Here is a 16,906-nt window from a genome sequence, read left to right as displayed (position 1 = left end):
CTAGGTGCAAACTTAGACCTATTTTGAGTGAGAGTTGAAGCGTAACACAGGGAGCCAAAGACCTTTAAGGTTTTATATGATGGAGTGATTCCATGTAAAATTTCATGGGGAGACTTATTATTTAAAATAGGAGAAGGAATCCTATTGATTATATATGTAGCTGTAAGTATGCATTCACCCCAAAAATTTAAAGGTACATTTGATTGAAATCTTTGACTCACTCAAAAATGAGCAGCACTAAAACTATCCCAAGTGCAGGAGGATGTCGTGTAATAATTAGGAATAAATTCCTAGATCGTCTCCTCAGGGAAAGTTGCTTAAAAATCAAACTCGTTGAAAAAGGTAAAAAACTTCACAAAGAGAAAATAAAATGATGGTATGTGCAATCGATGGGAGAGGACACTAGTCTTGGACTAGATTCATATTTTTGGATTTTGAATATCGGATCGGAATGTAAAGGACTAATAGATTAAACTCAGAAATTGATAAAACTAAATTAAAAATTAAACTAAATTAGGAAGTAATTGACAAAATATGCACTGAAATTGAAAAGCCCCAAAATCAATGTTTAGGGTTCATCATTGTATTCAAATCACAAATTCTCAAATTAAACCACCGTAATTGTAATCACTATTAAAATGAAAGCTTAACGAAACGATAAAAAATAAATAACATGAATTAAATGAATAACAAATAAATTACTTAAACGTCTAAATCAAAATTCTCCAAAATAATTCAGAAACTCAAAACTGAAATAAAATAGCAAGTAGGGAATTGAAAAGATCAAGCCAATTGAATGGAGATGAAGATTCGAAGTGGTGGAGGAGGCTGAGCTGCAGTGGCAATTGGACCCCTCAAGGAGTTCTTCAATCTGCTGTAGTGTGAGTGAATGATCTAGTGGAAATTGTGTAGCTGCGTAAATGATTGATTGTATGAATGCTCCTCTCCGAATCTAAATGAAAATCAATGAAAAAAAATGAATTCTAAGTGTTTCTCTACTCAAAATTGAATTTTTCCAGCCAAGAGTCGGCCATAAGATGTAAAAAATCATTTATATACTTTGACGGTGGAATAAACTCTGATCTGTAAAATACGATATTCGCTCGAGCGGAGTGTTGAGCGAACATCGAGCGTTCGACTCTACCTAAGTTCGCTCGAGCGGACTGTCTAGCGAACATCGAGCGTTCGACTCTCCTTGAGTTCGCTCAAGCGGCCTGTCGAGCGAACATCGAGCGTTTGACTCTGCCTGAATTCGCTCAAGGAGCCAAATGCCTCCACTCGAGCGATCTCTTTTCCCGCAACTCGCTCGAGCCCACTGTCGAGTAGAAGTCGAGCGTTTGAATCTGTCTGATTTCGCTCGAGCGGCCACAAGCCGCCGCTCGAGCGATATGTACCATAAACCATATTAATTAACAGTTGATAAAATTAGAGCAGAAATGCATGCTTTTAATCAATTAAAATCACAACTTTGATTTATTCATTTTTCCATATAAAACCAATGATAAAGTAATGAAAGAATTAATATATATTGATTCCAAAAGCATTAAAAATGCAATAATTCAGCTCAATCACACCCCCAACTAGCATTTTGCTAATCCTTGATCAAGATAGTGAAAATTAATTGAGATGAATATTGCATAAAGATCGAAATTCAAACAAAAACAATCAAACACAATTCTGAATTCTCACAAAAGTGATACGTTACTACTCAACCCCCAAGGGTTATACCCACCAAGACTATCTCAACAATCTTTCACATAGAATTAAGGCAAATGTCTCAAAACTCAAATGTGTGTGAGGTGCTAGACCGGTTGTGTGTTCCTTATTACTAACCATGATTTGCCATAGGTTTTTTCAACCTTAAGATTAATCATTGCTGATTCTAACTACCTCAAAGTCCAAGAGACTAGCAGTTTTCATGCCAGCTCTGTTTTTAAAGGTTAGACACTCAACCTCCAAAGTCTTGGGTAACTGTTTCTAGCCCTTTTTATTTAGGAAAGTTCACTAAGTTGCCTTTATTCCTTTTCTCTCTTTTTTTTTCTTTTCTTTTTGTTTTTTTTTTCTTTTCTTCTTTTCTTTTCATTCTAATCTTTTCAAATCCTTTTCCCTTTTTTTTTTTGGCATGACTCGGTAGTCCTGCAGTTTACTTCTCCAGTATTAGATCAATGAATGGTAAATAAGGAACACTACAAGCCTAAGTATGTGCAAAATGTCCTTCAAAATTTGCATTTCATTCTACAAAAATTTTATCAAGTTTCATCTTAATAAGCATAACATCCCGGTGTTTCAAGCCACATATCAACAAAATATGATGCATCAAAAATCATGCTCTATATTTAAGTTTGAAAATAAATCTTCACAAATGATCCCGCTCAACTATTCTGCCAAGATACTCAAATTTTACAAATCTTATTTATTTTTTTATTTTTTTATTTTTTTAAAACTGTGCACACATGCTACCCCCCAACTAGTGAGAAACATAGTCCTCAATGAGTCGAATGAAATAAAAGAAAGTGCACAGAAATAAGCAAGCAAAACAAACAATCAACATGAAATATAAAATCAAAACAAAAGAACAAATAAAAACAAAGCAAGTAAAGAAAATTGTAAAGAAGAAGAAGCAAATCAAAACACTTCCCTGGGGTCTTGCACAAGCAAGATCTCTTCATGTGGATCAAAGACCTTCAGAAATGACTTTAGACGTTGTCCGTTGACAGTGAACCTATTACCATTCTTCGGATTGACAATGTCTACCGCACCATGAGGATGAACGGTCTTTACAATGTACGGCCCACTCCATCGGGATTTCAACTTTTCAGGAAAAATGTGCAAGCGAGAGTTGTAAAGAAGAACTTCCTGGCCAAGTGTGAAATGTTTTGGATGAATTTTTTGATCATGCAGAATTTTCATGCGTTCCTTTGCAATCTAAGCGTTGTCATAAGCATTCCGACGAACTTCATCCAATTCATTGATCTGCAATTTTCTCAACCCTGAAGCTTCATCAAGTGACATGTTAACATGTTTTATGGCCCAAAGAGCTCGATGCTGAATATCAATAGGTAAATGACAAGTTTTACCATAAACTAATCGATAAGGAGACATCCCTAGATTTGTTTTAAAAGCTGTCCTATAAGCCCACAAAGCATCAAGAAGTTTAACCGACCAATCTTTCCTATTAGGCTTGATGGTTTTCTCTAAAATAATTTTTATCTCTCTGTTTGCCAATTCAGCTTGCCCATTTGTTTGATGATGATAAGGGGTAGAAACTCTGTGTGTGATGCCATATTTCTTCATAAGTGTAGAAAATGTTTTATTGCAAAAATGAGAACCCCCATCACTTATAATAACTTTTGGCATGCCAAAACGAGCAAATAAATATTGTAAAAATTTCAGGACAACATGATGGTCATTTGTTTTGCAAGTAATGGCCTCCACCCATTTTAAAACATAATCCACAGCCAATAGAATATATGTGTTTTCAAAAGAAACTGGGAAAGGTCCCATGAAGTCTATTCCCTAATAATCAAAAATTTCTAAAGTAAGAATAGGGGAAAGAGGCATCATGTCTCTTTTGCTAATGGATCCCAATTTTTGACAAGGCTCATAAGTCCTGCAAAAATTATAAGCATCTTTAAACATGGAAGGTCAGTAAAAAACGCTTTGCAAAATTTTTTAAACTGTTTTCTTTGCTGAAAAATGACCACCACATGCACCCATATGACAAAATCTCAAAACCGAAGAAAACTCATCATCAGGAATGCATCTTCGAATCAATTGGTCCGAACAATATTTAAAAAAATATGGATCATTAAAATAAAAGTGTCGTATCTCAGAGAGAAACCGACGCTTATCTTGAGTGGACCATTCAGAAGGCATTCGCTCAGTTACCAGATAATTTACTATGTCAGCATACCAGGGAGCTCTATCAACCACAAACAGCTGCTCATCCGGGAAACTATCATCAAGAGGAAGGCTGACATTTGAAGAAGGAGATGATGACAATCTAGAGAGGTGGTCAGCTACCACGTTCTCAACTCCTTTATTGTCCTTAATGTTGATGTTGAACTCTTGAAGTAATAGAATCCAGCTAATCAAGCGTGGTTTTGCATCTTTCTTAACCAACAAATACTTAAGAGCAGAGTGGTCAGTGAAAATAGTAACAGGAGAACCAAGAATATAAGTCTGAAATTTATCAAATGCAAAAACCACTGCAAGCAATTCTTTTTCAGTAGTGGTATAATTTTTTTGGGCATCATTCAAGGTTGTACTAGCATAATAAATCACAAATGACCTATTATCCACCCGCTGCCCCAAAACAGCTCCTAAGGCATAGTCACTAGCATCTGTCATAATCTCAAAGGGAATGTCCAACTGCGGAGGTTGTACAATAGGTGCAGTGATAAGCTATTTCTTAAGGGTATCAAAGATTTTTGGCACTCATCAATCCAAACAAATTCAATATCATTTTGTAAAAGAGTGCACAAAGGTTTTGTAATAGAATTAAACCCTTGAATAAACCGCCTATAAAAGCCAACATGACCAAGAAAAGAACGAATATCCCTAACTATCCTAGGAATAGAAAGTTTAAATATTAATTCAATTTTTGTCTTGTCAACCTTTATACCCTCAGAAGAAACAATATGCCCCCATACAATGCCCTGAGTGACCATAAATTGGCATTTCTCCCAATTAAGTAAAAGATTTTTTTCCCCACATCTCTGGAGAATACGTGCCAAATTATGCAAACAACTCTCAAAGGACTTTCCAAAAACAGAGAAATCATTCATGAATATTTCACAAATATCATCAATCATGTCAGAAAAAATACTCATCATGCATCTCTGAAAAGTAGCTGAAGCATTACACAAACCAAAAGGCATTCTAGTAAAAGCAAAAGTGCCAAAAGGACAGGTGAAAGTGGTTTTCTCCTGATCCTCAGGCGCTACAGCAATTTGATAATAACCAGAATAGCCATCCAAGAAACAATAATATGCATTACCAGCTACTCTTTCCAAAATTTGATCCAAAAATAGTAAAGGAAAATGATCATTCCTACTGGCTGAATTAAGTTTTCTATAGTCAATGCACATTTTCCAGCCAGTAACCATTCTAGTTGGAATCAACTCATTTTTATCATTTTTTATGACAGTCAAACCAGATTTTTTTAGTACCACTTGAGTTGGACTTACCCACTTACTGTCTGAGATAGGATAAATGATACCCACTGCGAGTAACTTAAGCACTTCCTCTTTCACAACTTCCTTCATGGTAGGATTGAGCCTACGTTGAGCATCACAAACCGGTCTAGCATCATCTTCAAGATGGATTCTGTGGGTACATATAGCGGCATCAATGCCTTTGATGTCGCCTATTGTCCAACCAATTGCGCCTCAATGCTTCCTCAATACTTCAATCAACTGGACTTCATCCCTCTGATTTAGCTTTGAAGAAATCACCACCGGAAAAGTGCCTTCTTCAGAACCAAGGAACACATACTTTAAATCTTGAGGAAGTGGTTTCAGTTCCAACTGGGGAACTTCTTCCTCTGAAGATTTAAGCATGTCTGGTGGTGGTAGAGCTTCAAACTGAGGTTTCCATCTTACTCCCGCAAATTGTACTTCAAGTGGTAACGAAGAATCTGCAAAACAATCAAAAAAATCAAAGTCATCTTCATTGATATGATCAATTTTCTCATCAAGTAAAAATTCAGGTATCTGAAAAATATAATCATCATCAGAGAAGGGAGAAGTTGAGCAAATAAAATCTATTAGTGTCAAACTCTCCACAGCATTCAAATCACTTGTGTCATCAAAATGTGCTGGCATCTTACAAGCGTTGAAAACGTTCAACTCAAGTGCAATGTTCCCAAAAGTAAGCTTCAAAATTTCACTTCTACAATTGATCAATGCATTTGATGTAGCTAGAAATGGTCTCCTAGGATGACAAGAGCTTGGTAAATAGTGGAGACCGACTACTGCATGTCAAGAACCACAAAATCCACTGGGTAGTAGAATTTGTCTACCTGGACCAACACGTCCTCTACAATACCTATCGGTACCTTAATTGATCTGTCAGCCAGCTGTAGCATGATGGAGGTCTTTTTCAGCTCATCCAATTCCAACTGCTCATATACTAAGAACGGTAGCAAGTTCACACTACTCCCCAAATCAAGTAAAGCTCTCCCAATGCGTGATTCACCAATCATAATAGAAATATTAGGAGAACCGGGATCTCCAAACTTCTGAGGAGTCTCACTTAATATCAATGCACTAACTTGATCCGTTAGGAAAGCTTTCTTCTTCACATTCAGCTTCCTCTTCACTGTGCATAAGTCCTTCAAAAATTTTGCATATGAAGACACTTGTTGTATGGCATCCAAGAGTGGAATATTGATCTTCACTTGCTTGAAAATCTCTTGAATCTCCGTGTGATACTTGTTCTTTTGGCTAGCTGCCAATTTCTGAGGATAGGGAACCACAGGTTGGTATCCCTTACTAGTCTCAACATCTACACTCACAGGCTTCTTCAGCTCTGGTCTCACTACCTCTGATTCTTTCTCAACTTCATCAGTCTCTGTTACATCTTCAAGTGTAGAACCAACTACCTGTGTGTCTATAGGCATCTCTGGTTGGGGAACTTCTTTCCCACTTCTCAAAGTAAAAATTGCCTTCGTTGTCTCAATAACATCCCCTGAGACATTATGCACTTGCTGTTGTTACTGCCTGTATACTTGAGGATTAGGCTGAGGATGTGCTGGAAATTTCCCTTTCTCTAGGGTGCTCAAGGTTGTGCTCATCTTATTAATAGTGCCTCGCAACTCATTTATGGCCTGAGTGTTCTGATTATTTGTGGTGGCCTGAATCTGCATGAATTGCTGAAATATATTGGCCATCTGAGTCATACTGTCATCTAGAGTCTTCTTTGCAGATGATGAAGGCTGAGAACTCTGTGCAGCTACATGAGGCTGAAATCCAGGAGGAGCTACATAAGGATAGCTCTGAGGATTCTGATATGGCAGATACTGATGCTGAAGAGCACCCTGATTAAATGACTGCTGCTGAGGTGGTGGGGACCGACCAAGCTGATCATTTCTCCATGAGAAATTTGGGTGATTCCTCCACCTAGGATTATATGTGTTGGAGAAAAGCTGATTTTGTGCTCTATTAACCCAGTTAGCTGATTGCATATGCTCAGACCCACCTTCTTGAAATACTGGCATAATCGGGTAGTCTTGGATCTTATGGTTTGAATTAGCACATATAGAACATGCCTCTACTACTTTCACAGCTTTCACTTTTTCTATTTCTATGACCTCTAGTCGTCTAGTCAATGCAGCTATTCGGACTTGAACATCAGTGTCTTCTTTAAGCTCATATCTACCCCCTCCAGAAATAGCCCTTAGTGGTTGTGCTGCTAATGGAACTCGATCAGTACGAGTGTTCCACTGTTGTGCGCTCTCAGCAAGGTAGTCAAAAAATGATAGTGCTTCATCAGGTTCCTTGCTGAAGAACTCCCCATTGCACATTGTCTGAACAAACTATTTGCATTCTAGAGTGAGACCAGTATAAAAATAGCTCACCAACCTCCAAGATTCAAAACTATGATGTGGACAAATGTTCATCAAATCCTTAAATTTTTTTCAACTGGCCTGAAAGGTCTCATCAGGTCTCTGATTGAACTGACTAATTTGCTCTTGCAAAAACTGAGTTCTCTGAAAAGGAAAAAATTTTTGTAAGAATTCACGCTGCATATCAGACCAACTAGAAATAGAATTAGGTCTCAAAGAATTAAACCAAATATTCGCTTTATCCTTTAAAGAGAAAGAAAATAAACGAAGTCTAATGAATTCATCAGTAACAGCCCTAGTGATAAAAGTAGTGCAAGCCAACTCAAAATCTGTCAAGTGTTGGTAAGGACTCTCAGAATCCATCCCATGGAACTAAGGTATCACTGATATCATGCCATGCTTAATAGAGAAATTAGATGCATTTTCAGGTAAAACAATGCATGAAGGTGTAGTGGTGCGAGTGAGTTGCAAATAATCCTTAAGAGTGCGTGGTGCATGTACAGCCATGTTTTCCGGTTCAATTTCAATTTCCTCACCTGACTCACTAATAGAAAAGACAGAAGAGCTATCTATCTCCAAACTGTGTATACTACTCTCAACACTCGATGTGACTCTAAGCAACCTATTTGAACTGTCTCTCACCCATGACATGAAACATCAGTTAAAGAGTATAATAAAAATAACGAGTTTAAATTTAAGCTAAAATACTTTCCCCGGAAACGGTGCCAAAAACTTGACTCACTCAAAAATGAGTAGCACTAAAGCTATCCCAAGTGCAGGAGGATGTCGTGTAATAATTAGAAATAAATTCCTAAATCGTCTCCTCAGATAAAGTTGCTTAAAAATCAAACTCGTTGAAAAATGTGAAAAACTTCACAAAGAGAAAATAAAATGATGGTATGTGCAATGGATGGGAGAGGACACTAGTTTTGGACTAAATTCATATTTTTGGATTTTGATTGTCGGATCGGAATGTAGAGGACTAATAGATTAAACTCAGAAATTGATAAAACTAAATTAAAAATTAAACTAAATTAGGAAGTAATTGACAAAACATGCACTGAAATTGAAAAGCCCCAAAATCAATGTTCTAGGGTTCATCATTGTATTCAAATAACAAATTTTCAAATTAAACCACCGTAATTGTAATCACTATTAAAATGAAAACTTAACGAAACGATAAAAAATAAATAACATGAATTAAATGAATAACAAATAAATTACTCAAACGTCTAAATCAAAATTCTCCAAAATAATTCAGAAACTCAAAACTGAAATGAAATAGCAAGTAGGGAATTGAAAAGATCAAGCCAATTGAATGTAGATGAAGATTCGAAACGGTGGAGGAGACTGAGCTGCAGTGGCAATTGGACCCCTCAAGGAGTTCTTCAATCTGCTGCAGTGTGAGTGAATAATCCAGTGGAAATTGTGTAGCTGCGTGAATGATTGATTGTATGAATCCTCCTCTCCAAATCTGAATGAAAATCAATGAAAAAAAATGAATTCTAAGTGTTTCTCTACTCAAAACCGAGTTTTTCCAGCCAAGAGTCGGCCATAAGACGTAAAAAATCATTTATATACTCTGACGGCGGAATAAACCCTGATCTGTAAAATACGATATTCGCTCGAGCGGAGTGTCGAGCGAACATCGAGCATTCGACTCTGCCTAAGTTCGCTTGAGCGGACTGTCAAGCGAACATCGAGCGTTCGACTCTGCCTGAGTTCGCTCAAGCGGCCTGTCGAGCGAACATCGAGCATTCGACTCTGCCTGAATTCGCTCGAGCGGCCAAATGTGTGACGCCCCCAAATTCCGTTTGGGATCGGACGGACATTTGAAGCGTCGAGACATGCAACACAAGGTTACGTGCCCCCGTTCATAACATATAAGATGCAATGTTCCTAACATGCATCTAACATTATACAATATTCGCAGCGGATAATTTTTTTCTTTAGCAATACTATGCACCAAATTGAAAATATCCCAAATGCTTAAAACATACTTCATATATAAAGACCCATTGAATAGATCACAACACTAGTCCAAAATGGTTATGATCCAAAAAGTACTAAAGATGCAACTCCATTGTACAAGTAGTAATTTACGTTAACTACTATATTAACATTGACGTCGCACCGTCGCTTAGTCAACTGTGTCTAGTTGATCAGCTCTTGATTCTCCTTCAGGTCCTGTAACAAGATCTACCATTTGGGGGGGATGGTAGTTGGGACTACTAAAATGAGATTTGATTACAAATCTCAGTAAGTTAACAAAAAACTTCCACACAAGCTAATGATGCATGGATGACAGTAAAAGCATAAATGCATAATCAAATTCATAAGTAATTAAAGCATAACTTGGCGTACAACATAGCATAATTGACATAACTTAAATTGAAACATGAACTGAACTTGACTTGACATGAACTTGATCTGAAACTTGACTTAACATGAAAAAGACATACTCCACAGTTGTTGTGGCTCCATGTATTCTACGTGTAAATACATATTCCACAGTTGTTGTGGCCCCATGTATTCTACACAAACTTGACTTAACATGAAAAATACATACTCCACAGTTGTTGTGGCCCTATGTATTATACGTGTAAATACATACTCCACAGTTGTTGTGACCCCATGTATTCTACGGAAACTTATTCTTTAACTGCTTAAATACATACTCCACAGTTGTTGTGGCCCCATGTATTCTACGTGTCACAATTGTTGTGTCTCACGTAGTGTATGCGTCACAATTGCTGTGATCCCATACATAAGTAATCAAGATGAAACGTGACTGGAATACGAAATGACTGAAGCCCTGACATAACATAACGTGACTTGAATATAACTTGAAATACATGACCAACTTGAGATAGAAATATTTCGTAACATTGCATAACATATAATAGACAACATATTTAACATGACATACTTGCAACAGTGAATATTACATGACTTGACATACATGTAATAGATGACATACTTAGCATGACGTACTTGTAAGGTACAGTAATACATGACAGAATATATTATGTAACAGATAAAAATTGACGACAGAATAAATTCTGTATAATACACAATTACGTGATAACTTGGCATGGCATGACATATATGATAACACACATACATACACTGTAGTTCCTTTACTTAGCACACATACACAGTAGACTGCTAGTAAGTTAAAAACTAACTTACCTCGATCTCCGCGTTTCTTATAAAACTTCAAGTGCGACCACGAAGAACTGTAATTAGTGATTCTAAAAGTTAGAACTAAATCACTAATAATTTGAAATATGGAAAATGCTAACTTAAAGAGTAAAATTTTCATTTTACTCTCTACATGTGGGAAAATGACCGTTTTACCCATAACTTAAGGATTTTGCATACTAACTCCAAAAGTTTCCAAAATTTACATTCCTAATGTAAATTTTGTCCTAAACTTAAATATCAACTCAGAAAAATTTAAAATAAAACACAACTATGAAGAACACACTATGGCCGAAACATCCATAAGCCATTTCCCTTGATTTTTGTTGCAATTCCTTCCAACTTCAAAACTCATGCTTAAACCAAAATTTTGTAACAAACATCTTCCAATCCTAAGTTCAAAACTATACTTAAAACATCCATTTAGAAAAAGTTAATAATTAACACCAAACTTTTTTGTAAAAAGATCCAAGCACTTGAATCATAAGTTTTGACCTTAAATCAAAACATTTCCAAGAATTTCAAAAATCAAATCTTACTTCTAACATATTCATAATATCATCCTAACATTAACCATGCTTTAAATCATCAAACTAAAGTCACCGAAATCACAAAATAACATTTGGAGTTTTTGGTTTTACACTTAGTCCAAAAACAGAAACTTTTTCCTCAACTAGTTTTGATAAATCTCTTGATCTATGAATTATAAATATATGATCCTCAAACAAAACCATCACATGGTTTAAAGAGATGTCCTAAAACATATATAAGCTTCTAATTCAAGATCACATGGTTAGAAATTAACCAAAACATAAATTTAGCCAAGAATATCCACACTTTGGCTTATTTGAATATCTCTTTGCATAAAATTTCATATCTTTGAAACTAACATCAAATATCTTCAAAATAATAATATAACATGTATATAAGATACTTAAGATCCTCCAATAAAATTATTAAAGTTATTAGAATAGGTTTAGACCACCAAAGAGTTAAACTTTCTCAAAACAGAAACTGTTTTTCTTCTTCCAGTTTCTAAGTTTCTAAATCTAAGAAAATCTTTCATCAAAACCTTTAATCATGCAAAAATCCTCAACCAATAGTTACATATACATGTTAACAATACTCCATAAAAATTTCGGACCAATATCTATCCATTAGTTTGGTCAAAAACTCCAAACTATAACATATTCTCCAGTTTATCTCTCAGAATGAGCTTTCTCTAGTTTACACAATATTTTACTGACCAAATGATCTTAAAATGGGGCAAATAAGATATCCATGTAAACTAGACTCAAAAAGGAACAACTTATATGAAGGAGACTTTATGATAAAATACTTACAAAAGCTTCGAAATGGGTGTGCAAAAGACCTCCTAAAAACTGTTTGAGAGAGAGTGTTTGATATTCTTTCAATGGAAAGTGTAAATGAAGATAATTTCGTGGGGAGAGGTGGCTGGAGATACTTATGGATGAGATATGGAAGAGATGAGGCTGGAGTTGAGAGTTGAGTGTAGTTTTCTCCTACCCAAAATATCTATAAATGATTATCTTATAATATTCTATCCAATAATATCTAAAAAAAATCAACTTAAGATATTTTTATCTAATAATATCTATCAACTCAAAATATTTTTACCCAATAATATTCACGAAAATTACCTCAAAATATTTCTTTTTATCCAATAATATCTACAGTTTTGAACAGACGTTTTGTCCGAAAATATGAAAAAATATTATTGCGCCATAAGACTTTAAATAACCTTCCAAGTCTAATGGCACAAACTATAATACATTTTGACACTTCTAACTATCTCCAATAATCAAAAACACACTTCTGATACCATAGTAAATAATAACACTAACTATATAGTTAGACAAAAACATATACGATTAATGGATTCGTGAAAATTTATGAGGTTTTCACAAGGTTCCTAAAGTTAATAGAAATTTCACAATTGAATTTCTAGCGGGTTGTTACAAAATGCCTCCGCTCGAGCAATCTCTTTTCCCGCAATTCGCTCGAGCCCACTGTCGAGCGGAAGTCGAGCGTTTGAATCTGCCTGACTTCGCTCGAGCGGCCAGAAGCCGCCCTGGAGCGATATGTACCATAAACCATATTAATCAACAGTTGATAAAATTAGAACAGAAATTCATGCTTTTAATCAATTAAAATCACAACTTTGATTTATTCATTTTTCCATATAAAACCAATGATAAAGTAATGAAAGAATTAATATATATTGGTTCCAAAAGTATTAAAAATGCAATAATTCAGCTCAATCAACCTTAAAGCCCTAGCTACATTGAGAAGATGTTGGTGTTTGCGTTCAACTATTGAATTTTGTTGTGGTGTTTCTACACAAGATTTTTGGTGAACTATTCCTTTTAAAGAGAAAAACTCTATCATGTTAAATTCTGGACCATTATCAGTTCTTACAGTTTTAATTCTTGTTTTGAACTGTGTAAGAACTAGATTATAAAATGATATGAATATAGGTCTTACATCTGATTTAGATTTCATAAGATATACCTATGTTGATCGAGAATGATCATCAACTATTGTAAGGAAATATTAAAAATTATCATGAGTAGAAACTGAGAAGAGGCCCCATATATCACAATATAAGAGATGGAAAGGAAAAGTGTCAGTGTATTTATGATTGGGAAATAACAGCCTTTTTTGTTTTGCTATATGACATACAGAACAATGTTTCATTTGTACATCTTTATTTGAACAAACAACCTCTGGAATTGATTTAGAAAGTACTAGCAATCTAGATAGAGATGGATGGCCAAGTCTACAATGCCAAAGATGAAGTTTGGAGTCTATTACTGAATTAATATTTGGCAAATTAGAAAAGCTACAAACAACATTAGCCTGTGGTTGTTGCAGCAGATATAGACCAGCAATTCTTCTACCCTTCCCAATCATCCTCCATGGGGCAAGGCCCTGAATATAGCACTCATTAGTCATAGAAATAAAACAACATTTCTGATGATTTGTTAATTTGGTAACAGAAATCAGATTATAAGAAAAGGATGGTACACAAAGTACATCCTTTAGAATTAAGTTTTCAGATACTTGAACACTACCGATATGTGTAACTGGAGCACTATCACCATTTGGAAGTTTCACAGATGAATTGACTTTCTGAGTGATGTTTGTAAAGAAATCAACAGAATGTATGATGTGGTATGTGGCACCTGTATCTATGATCCAGGTGGTTTGATTGAATTTGTTTGGAATACTGAAAATTGATAGGCATGTATGTGATGGATTTATACCTGCTGAAGAAGATAGTAGATTTGGATTTGAAGAAACAATTGCTGCTTGATGATTGGATATTTGACTGTTGTGAATTAAAGCAAGTAGTTGCTGACATTCTTCTTGAGAGAAAGACAGTGAATTTGTTGAATCAATGGGAGTACTCTCAGGTTGAATCATGACATGATTTACTGTAGAAAACTTTCCTCTCTGTTGCTTATAATTTGGAGGATAGCCATGGATCTTGTGGCATTTGTCTACTGTGTGATTGGTCATTCCACAGTGAGTGCATAACAATTTCTCTTTTCTACCTTGTTGCCTCACGAAATTCTGTCTTGGATTCTCTGGTTTCTTGCTCAAGAAAGCTGCTGTTTGCATGTTAGTGAGCCTTAAAGATCCAAGTTCTTACTGTTTTTCTTCTTGAATGATTAAAGAAAAAACTTTTGTGATTGTTGGCATTGGATCAAGAATCAGAATCTGCCCTCTAATGTGTGAAAAATTGTCATTCAATCCCATAAGAAATTGAATAACATGCTGCCTATGTTGATATTCTATAAAGAATTTGACAGCTCCACAACTACAAGACTTCAAAGCCCCACATGTGCAATTTGAAATCTGATTATAGTTGAGAAGTTCATCCCATAGACATTTAAATTTTCTGTAGTAAACACTTACAGACATTTGATCTTGTGATAATAAAGCCAACTCTTTTTGTAATTGAAAAATCCGTGGACCATTTTCTTGAGAAAATTGATTCTTCAATTCTTCCCACATCTCTTTGGCAATAGTAGCATAGATGATTGTTCCAGCAATATCCTTCGATACAGCATTTAGTATCCAAGATATAATCATGTTGTTGCACCTCTCCCATGTCTCATGTAAAGAATAGTATCCAACAATATCTTTTTCTTGCATCAATCTTTTATTTGTAACATGGTATCAGTGAAGAAAATTTAGGGTTTCATTTCAATTCCATCTGTTACCGCTGCAATGGAAGATGAGGTGACAAACTTGAATTCTTTTCAAGTCTTCAGTTCTGATCAATCAGCGAATCCTTACCATCTGCAGAATGGTGATTCGACTGGATCTATTTTAGTTTCTCAAGTCCTCACAGGGGATAATTACAATACATGGAGTAGATCAATGTAAATTGCATTGAAAGCAAAGAATAAGATCGGCTTCATTACTGGAGCAATAAGTCAACCTGGCTCTGATACCATATTACAAATAAAAGATTGATGCAAGAAAAAGAAACTGAAATGAATAGAAAAACTCTTATTGAATTCGTGCCCTGCCTCTTACATGTATCTCTGTTTTTATACAAGTAAGTAACTAAGGGTATATTGGTAAGCTAACAACAATTACAATGTAACAGAAATAACAGAATTACATCTAATTGAAAATTAACTATCTAATAATTTCCTTTAATGACTATAAAGCATTACAGAATCGTTACGTGTATCTTCCTTGCACTGCAATAAAAGGTGTGAAATTATTGCGTACAATTTAATTTTTAATCCAGGGTTTGTACGTGATCAACTAGTCATGACTACGATCGACTAGTCGAACCGCAAAGAAGATATCGTCGGCGACATTAAAATGCATTAAAGTAGTCGTGAATCGTAGCTTATATCAAATTAAGTAAACCTTTGGATTATTGTCCGCTGACGTTGCCGCTCAAAGTACTCATGAAAGTGATCCAGTTCTCTGAAAAGCAAAATATTTCAATGCCTTCCTGCCTGGTAGAACCCTTAATTAATATAAGAAACTTGGTCGAAAAGAAACTCTCATGCTAGCTATTTCCTTCCAAGATTTGAACACACTGTAGCTTTCAATGATCCAAACCAATGTACTTTAGTGATCTATATGTATATTACAAGCAGAAATCCCCTTAAAACGCTTTATAAGTTAATTAATTATAATCAATTGTCTCATCAATTAGTACATCATGAAGCGGTTAAGCAACAATTAAAGATCAGCTTTGTCTGCATCGCCATAATGATTAATGTCATATCCGCTAGCTCCATCTTGGGCATTTCCTTACCACGCTGCTGCTATATTTCCTTACGTACCATGATCATTCATATATACCAAATGAGAAACGATACGCGTTAACCTAATCCGGTACTCGATCAATCTATCTGATAAATAATTTTATCTTATACATATACATATATATATAATATTTATTGAAACCTAGAGAACTTATAATTGTCATACTCGGAGAACCAATGTCTTGGCATGCACTAAGTGCCAAAGTTTGCTAGCTGCACGTACGTACGATGACAGATCGACATCTTAATTCCATTATTTAGCCAAGAACAAAAGCATCAGCTTAGCTTTGACCAAAAATCTACTTTAAAGAAACGGAAAGCAAAAAAGAGAAAACGAGACCAAAAGCAACAATGATCAGAGCGGGCCGTACAAAAGAATTCGGCGATGATGGCGGATCGCCTCCTCATGGGCAGTCAAAATACAGCTGGACTCAACTAGGGAGAGGCGAGACCGATATGGGTCGGGCTGGGCGTTCCAAAGCCCAGGTTCCTAATCCTTTCCGCATGCCTGACTGGGAGTAGATTAGTGATCACCACGTCCCACTTACTAGTACTATTGAAGCCCATGCAGATCATCTTCTTCAAATATACTCATGGGACTGGCCCACTAGGGAGGCACATACAAATCATAACGTGCAGGCGTTTTGTTAACTATTTAGATTCAGAAATTAGTTTGGAAACAGAAAAAAGATGGTTTTGGAAACAGAAAGAAGGTTAGATATGTACGTACGCAGAAGACCATGTGGGTGAAAAGTAGAATTTCGGGGTTGAAAACCTCGTCAACCGAATAGCTAGAAACTAATTAGTGCAAAGA

This window comes from Carya illinoinensis, chromosome 1, assembly GCF_018687715.1.
Source record: "Carya illinoinensis cultivar Pawnee chromosome 1, C.illinoinensisPawnee_v1, whole genome shotgun sequence".
NCBI lineage: Eukaryota > Viridiplantae > Streptophyta > Magnoliopsida > Fagales > Juglandaceae > Carya > Carya illinoinensis.
This window is presented reverse-complemented; position numbering follows the sequence as displayed.